We start from the raw sequence: 7,494 nt of genomic DNA, 5'->3' as shown, positions 1-7,494 counted from the left end.
TCAGAGAAGCAAAGTAGCATCAAGAGGGTCAAGAACACCCCAAGACTTCAAAAAAGATGTAGAGTATAGGGAATTGCAAACAGGACCTTACTCCAGTCATATGGCTGAGTCAATATCAGGTCAGCGTGCCAACTGAGCTGAGTGTAAAGCTGCATCCAGCCCCAACATGGAATCCATTGGAAGATTTGGGGAGGTGTGGGAGGGGGTCAGGGGTGGGGTGGGGCCTGCAGCCTTATTTTTAAATTGTCTGGGGGAGAAAAGGGTGCCGGAGCCTCAACTTTTACTCGTTGGGGGGGTGGGAGGTCTAGGGTCATTGCCAAGGTGGTATATTGATTTTTTTTTTTGCATTTTCAGGGAGTCGGCAGCTTCAGGTTGAGAGAGGGGTCAGTACTGGCCCCTGCTCAACCTCCCTGTTTCCTATGTTTTTTTTCAGGCCAGCAGCCTTTAAGGTGATAGTCAGTGAGATTGGGCCCAACATCATGTTAAAGGGCCACGTGCCTAGTTCTTTTCTTCCATGGTGTTTGGCAGCAAGACAAAAGAATGCATCATAGAGCTAAGGTGCTTTTTCAGGGGAGGGACCCCACTTTCGTGGCCTCCAGTGAACACAGAAAGCAGTGCCACTGCCTCTTTCTTTCTGTCATAGTAAGTGAGACCATGACTGCAGCAGAGATCAGAATAAGCTCTTTGCCAATGTCAATGCCTATTTTAAAATGAAGCTTTCCTTCCACTCTAAGAGAGCTTTTGAATGGAGAACTCCTCTCTGCAAAATGCAAGAGAGCAAATAGAGTTTCTTGCACAGGCTTAGACCTTTCAGTGGGAGGATATTAGCATCACTTGATCCGGATGGCTGTTATAGGCTAGTTTAAAGATACTTCATTGTGATTTGCTCTCCGTTCGATCTCCTTGCCAACTTGTTCTACCTCAGATCAAGGAGGCTTCCATGTCACAAAGGCAAAAGTTGATTGTTTTAGTTACCAGTTAGTCCCTGCTTGCACCTGTTGCTTGCTCAGTACAGCCATAAATTTAAATGGGAAATATAAATAAATGAGATTTAATTTTTTTTTTAATTCGTATGCATTCTCTATTTGTTATGGTGGTCCATGAATGAAACAAAAATACCGGTACTCATTCATTGTATTTTGCCCATTTGTTTCAAATGAATGCACATCACTTGCTGGTAGCCAATGAACATTATAATAACAATGACATAGTTTTTCCCATAGCATTATAAAATAAATTAGTGAAGCACTTCTGGTATTCTCTCTTTTGTGTATAAGGTTTTGAGAAGATGCAGATCTAGCATCCATGGACCATGTGTCTTTTGAAAATTATGCTAGAAATTGATAAGAGGTGTATGGTTTACTTGCAGGCAGATTCAATATCTGTTGCCAGCATGTGCCAAAACATGGATCAGTGTCAATCTTTGGATTTTTGAAATACTGGGTCTTGGATATGGTATCTTACAACAACAAAAAATTAGATTGAATTTTTGAACAGTGGACTAAGGCCTGGATTTTCTAAAATCGCAGGCCTTAGTGAATCGTGCGGTACCGGGGGGCGGGCCAGTGAAAGCCGGCAGCGATCGCACCACTGCCGGCTTTTGCAAACCAATAGCGCCACCGTGAAAGGTGGTGCTATTGGGCGCATTACTGGTGGCGATAAGGGGCCTTACCTTTTCGCCGTCAGCGATGTCTTCACCGCGTCCGCCCCGGTGCCGCCCCGACTCCTTCCCTTCCGGTGCCGACTCCACCCCGACTCCACCCCGATCTAGCTCTCGCATGCGAAAAGTATAGAAAATGACCCCCTAAGTCTTTAAATAGTGCTTTTACACATTTTGCATATAAGGACTTTTGAGCTGTGAATAGGAATTTTTTTAAATGATGTCATTTTTTGCAGATTTTGGGCATAAGAATTACTGAGCTGTGAATAGGGATTTCTGAAAATGTTTCTGTTTGTGCAGATTTTGCATGTATGAATTAGTGAGCTGTGAATGGGGGACTTTTGGAAATGGTGTCAATCTGGGAACATTGATGTTGGGAGTAACTTAAGCATCTTCTGTTTCCCCATTTTTCTATCAATGTATTGGACATGAATTTGTATGAAACATAAATTTGTTTGTAATAATAATATAAGACACATGAAAATTTACAATTAATATATATGTTTTAAAAAACTGAAATGCCACAGGTGAGATATCAATGACCTTTTTATACCAGCAAAAGGTGACCTCTGGATGACATGAAACATTCCTGCTCTGATAACTCTTATTGACTGTTTCTGTAAAATGGATATTTAAAAAAAATTCTTCTAGAAATAAACATTTTTTTGCTGTTTTCTAATTTGGATCTTGCCTGCTTTAGAGTATATATATATTTTATTTTGCTTCAGTATCATTGAGGATGGATTTTGATTTTATAGTGTGAACAGTGTTAATTCTTTCAAATGTCAGTCAGCTGGGACTTCTGGGACTAAGTGAGATTCTTAGCTTTATATACAGGCCAAAGGTAAGGTTAACTCATCTCCTGGTTTCTATCAGAATAATTTGATAAAAGTCTCCACGTTCACAGAATCCATCTACCACTGCTGAATTACTCTGTGATGTGACAAGTTCTGCTCATGCTAGCAGTAGTAGACAACCTCCAATTCATAAGGATTTTAGGATATATACTGTACCTAATGAATATGCAAGAGATTTGCAAGCAGACTATTTCAATTCTATCTCATGAATCTTCATTCAGGGTATCCTGAAAACCCAAGCAGATTGATATCCACTTTGATTGGAGGTTGCCTAACCCTGCATATCATTTACAGCAGATTTCCCATTTTAAATTAGGGCCTATAATTTGCATTGCAGTGAAGATCAGAGCTTTTGAAGTGATTAAAGCTCATACATTGTACTAAGGGACCTTCATTTTCAGTTTTTCTTTTATTTTTCCTGAGTATATAATGTGATAAAAAAATATCAAGGGAAAAATTAGTTTTGCATTGATTTTTTTCCTGTGTATCATAACAAAGTTGTTTTTAACACTGATTTGTTTAGTTGTCACTTTGAAAACGAAGGTCCCTAATTGTACTATATCAGGGTTGGCCAACTCCAGTCCTCAAGAGCTACCACCAGATCTGGTTTTCAGGATATCCACAATGAATATGTATGAGCTAGCTTTCCAAGCACTGCTTGCATTGTATGCAAATCTATCTCATGCATATTCATTGTGGATATTCTGAACACTAGGCCTGAACACTCCAGTACTATATAAAACACTGTCTATGAACACCTAATAAGAATGTCATATTGCAATTTATGAATAGCCAAGGGCTGGAAAAAACATATGGCAAGTTTCTTGAGTTCTGAGAAATAAACAGGAAATATGTGACTTGACAGGAAAAGCTGATAAATATCAGTTCTTTCAGTTGCAAAGGGGCAGAGACAGGCTTTTTTACTATTCTGTATGAACAATTACTGTGCCTCCTCGAACTTACCAGGGGTACCCACTCCTTGGGGGCCTCGCTCTCTTTTCTTTATTTCAGATTGCCGATAGGAACCGGTACTCACTCCTCGAGGGCCCATGTTCCTGAACACTCTGAAGATTCTCTTCTGCCTGGAAGCTATCGCAGATACAGACATTTTTCAGTTACCACCGCTCTCTCAGAGCTTTCCCTGGAACCAGGTACTCGCTCCTCGAGGGCCTAACCCTTTCCAGCTACTGAGCTTCCTAAAGACGTTATGTGAGTTTTGTCATCTAGTTCTGGCTATGAACATAACATACCCTGTCTACTCACTATCTATAGTTTCTCTACAGCTCAGCAACTCTGGGATCGCTGTTCCAGTACCTGAGGGACTTCAGCCCTGCCGGGCATATCAGCTCACTACTGCCACCTCTGGTGGTTCTACTAACCTGTCTAATAAAAAATTATCTGTGTCTGTCTCCGTACCCAAGCCTAGCCGGTGGTCCCTCTCAGGATATCCTCCTGGGGGCACAGTCATCTGCCATCGGCCTAAGGATCCACCAATCTACATTCCTCTACAGCTGAGTGTCCTCTCCAAGCACTCCGCTTGTAACAGATTGCTATTCCCTCTCCATCAGGAGTCTTCAGCAACAGATTCATAAAAGATTGCTACTCCGCAGTCTTTACCCTAACAGATTGTTTACTACTCCCTCTACAGGAGCTGAGCATATCAGATTACTACCTCCTCCTTCCACAGGAGCAGATTCATTACAGATTGCTAACTACTCCCTTCCTCAGGAGTCGAAGCATAACAGATTGCTAACTCCTCCCTCCATAGGAGCTAGTTCATAACAAGCTTGCTAACTCCTCCCTCTGTAGGAGTCTGCTCATAACACACACACACAACCCAAGCAGCTCCCATTCTTTCTCACACACACAACCCAGGCAGCTACCATTCTTTCTCACACCCTCAACCCAGGCAGCTCCCATTTTTTCTCACACACACAACCCAGGCAAGCGAAAAGATGTGAATCAGTTATTTACACTTTTGGATAATAGGACTAGGGGGCACTCCATGAAGTCAGTAAGTAGCACATTTAAGACTAATCAGAGAAAATTCTTTTTCACTCAACGCACAATTAAGATCTGGAATTTGTTGCCAAAGTATGTGGTTATTGCAGTTAGTGTAGCTGGGTTTAAAAAAAGGTTTGGATAAGTTCTTGGAGGAGAAGTCCATTATCTGTTATTAATCAAGTTGACTTAGGGAATGGAATCTGCTATTACTGGCATCAGTAGAATGGGATCTTCTTGGTGTTTGGATACTTGCCAGGTTCTTGTGGCCTAGTTTAGCCTCTGTTGGAAACAGGATGCTGGGCTTGATGGACCCTTGGTCTGACCCAGCATGGCAATTTCTTATGTTCTTATGTTAAGCTTCCATTCACATCCACCCAAATGCCAGGCAGGCTCCCATTGTCACACATACACACCCTGCCCATACCAGGCAGCTTCCCATTCACTTACACACACACAACCCAGACAAGCTCCCATTCATACCCACAACTCCAGGAAAGCTTCCATTCACACACACACACACACACACACACACACACACCCACCCATCTCAGGCAGCCTCCCATTTACTCATACACACATGCAAAGCAGGCAAGCAGGGTCTACAGGTCATTACTCCTCCACTGCTGCTGCTGCTGCTGTCACCAGCCTGAATCTTCTTTGTTGGGGAGAGCAACCATTATGCACCTCCTCTTGCATGCTGGCCCCACAGTAATTCAAGACTCACAGTGTTAGAAGTTACTATATTCTTGTGCATTGCGAGATGAGAATACAGGAAGTTCTAGCACCACGAGTATTGAATTACTTGAGGAAGTACTGCAGCTTCTTCCGCTGCTGGTGGAATGGAGCCCGCTGGTGGCCACTCGGACTTTCTGATTCTTGTGCCACCAGTGGGATGGGTTCCACCAGCGGATGCATGGGCCTCCTGCTTCTTCAATCACCAGTGGGTTTGGGTCCACTGGTGATAGCACAGGCCTCTACTTACTCCTGATGCTGCCACCCCCCCAGGTGTGCCACCATGTGCAATTTGGGTGTGCACACCTGGGTGTGCAACTGGGTGTGCAGTTTGCACACCCAGTTGCGCCGGGCTTTGGCAGAGATTGAAACTTATAGAGATGAAAGTAAAAATCCTGAGTGGCAAGTAAAGCTTGGGGAGATACTAAAAGCTTAGCTACAGATAAATTGCATTTAAACATCTGGCATGGAAAAATTTAGGAGGAATCACAATTGGTACCTTCCAAGTTGTCATGTAAGAGGCAAGCATTTGCATTTGCCTAGATACAGAATTCAGTAGACATAGTCAGTGACTTATAAAGCAGTGCAAAACACATGTTGAAGATGTGTGAGTTCAAAGAACACTATTTTTCTAACAATGGAAAGAGGATCAGAACTCAGAGCATTATAAACAACTGTAAGATAAATGGAAAATAATATCATCTCAGCTTCATATGTATAGTAGATTAAGTCTTCAATCTCCCATAGGAAAACTGTAATTTTGAAGAGGCCATAAACTCTGAATGTTAAAGAAATCATTAGTTATGGGAACTAGACATTTCTGTTTGCCTCCAGAACCTTTCATGTCTGCAGAACTGAAAACATCTGTGTTACATAATAAAATGAGGCATCAGCCATTGACGTGACTGCTTGAATTAACAAGAAAGTGGCCCAAATACTTCAGTACGTTAACAGTGGCTTTCCCATGATCTCAGAACTTGCTCAATAGACTTTTATTTGAATTTTGTAATAGTACGAGTTCAACGTCTCAGGTAAATTTGGAGTAAAATGTGTTTATGGGTACCTGTCAAAATCTGTCAAATTGATATTTTTTCACATTATGAGGGTAATTTTAGTCTCCATAAGGCGAAAGTACTTGCAGAGTTTAGTCCAAATTTTCCAAGTGAACTTATGCACAAAAGTCCACTTTGAAAATCTGCAGGTATCCCAGTACGCACATACATATGTGCACAGGAAGTTACACTGCTCCCAAGAAGGTGCAACCATCTGCATGTACATTTCCAGGCATGCATTCCCCACCCCAACTACACCCTCTATGAATGCCTAGCATGACTGTGGAGAACAGTGCATGTGTAACCCAGATATATGTGTACTTTATCACTGCACAATCCCCCACATCATTTTCAAAGTTTACATAAAAAGAACATCCAATATGTTAAGGACCAGGAATAGGAGATATTTATACTAGACACAGAGGGGGGCAATTTTTTTTTAACTGTGTGGGTTGGGGTAAAGTCTCTGCATACCTTTAATATGTAACTTTAGCCCCTAAGAAGCTTTCAAAGCAAAGTTATGTGTACAAGTTCACTTTAAAAATAACCATTACATGGCTTGGAATGCACATAAACTAACCCACGGAAAATTACACCAACTCTATTGAGGCTGTTATTTGTGCATATTTTTAAAACACAAAGGAATGCACCTCAGTCCCAGCTTTTTCCTCTGGAATGCCTATGCCCAGGTCACAAAAAAGTTAGTTATGCATATTCTGTTATGCAAACAGAGCCCCGGGCTATCAAATAACAGCCATTTGCACACACAACCATATTTATGTGCATAAATGGCTTTAAAATGCCACCCCTTTAATATGTTGGAAATTAGAAAAGAATTTATATTGTACACCTGCTATAACACTGTCCTCCATACAGCAGGGATCATTTTATCAAAATGTAGATAAAAGAAGCAGTTTGTGAAGGTAATGTGAATCTCAACTTTGTTGAAATTAATCTTTGAGTGTTATAGCACTGTAAAATAGTATAACATTTTAGTATGCTTTGTACATCAGATTAACATACAGAAGGGGAAGGCAACTCTGGTCCTTGAGTGTCACAAACAGGTGGGGTTTTCAGCATATCCACAATGAACTATATTTGCATACAATGGATGCAATGCATATTCATGCATATTCATTGTGGATATCCTGAAAACCAGCGTTGCCGACCTCTGTCAAATAGTACAACA

This window comes from Rhinatrema bivittatum, chromosome 4 (assembly GCF_901001135.1).
Source record: "Rhinatrema bivittatum chromosome 4, aRhiBiv1.1, whole genome shotgun sequence".
In the NCBI taxonomy this organism is placed as follows: Eukaryota; Metazoa; Chordata; class Amphibia; order Gymnophiona; family Rhinatrematidae; genus Rhinatrema; species Rhinatrema bivittatum.
Note: the sequence above shows the minus strand (reverse complement) of the source record.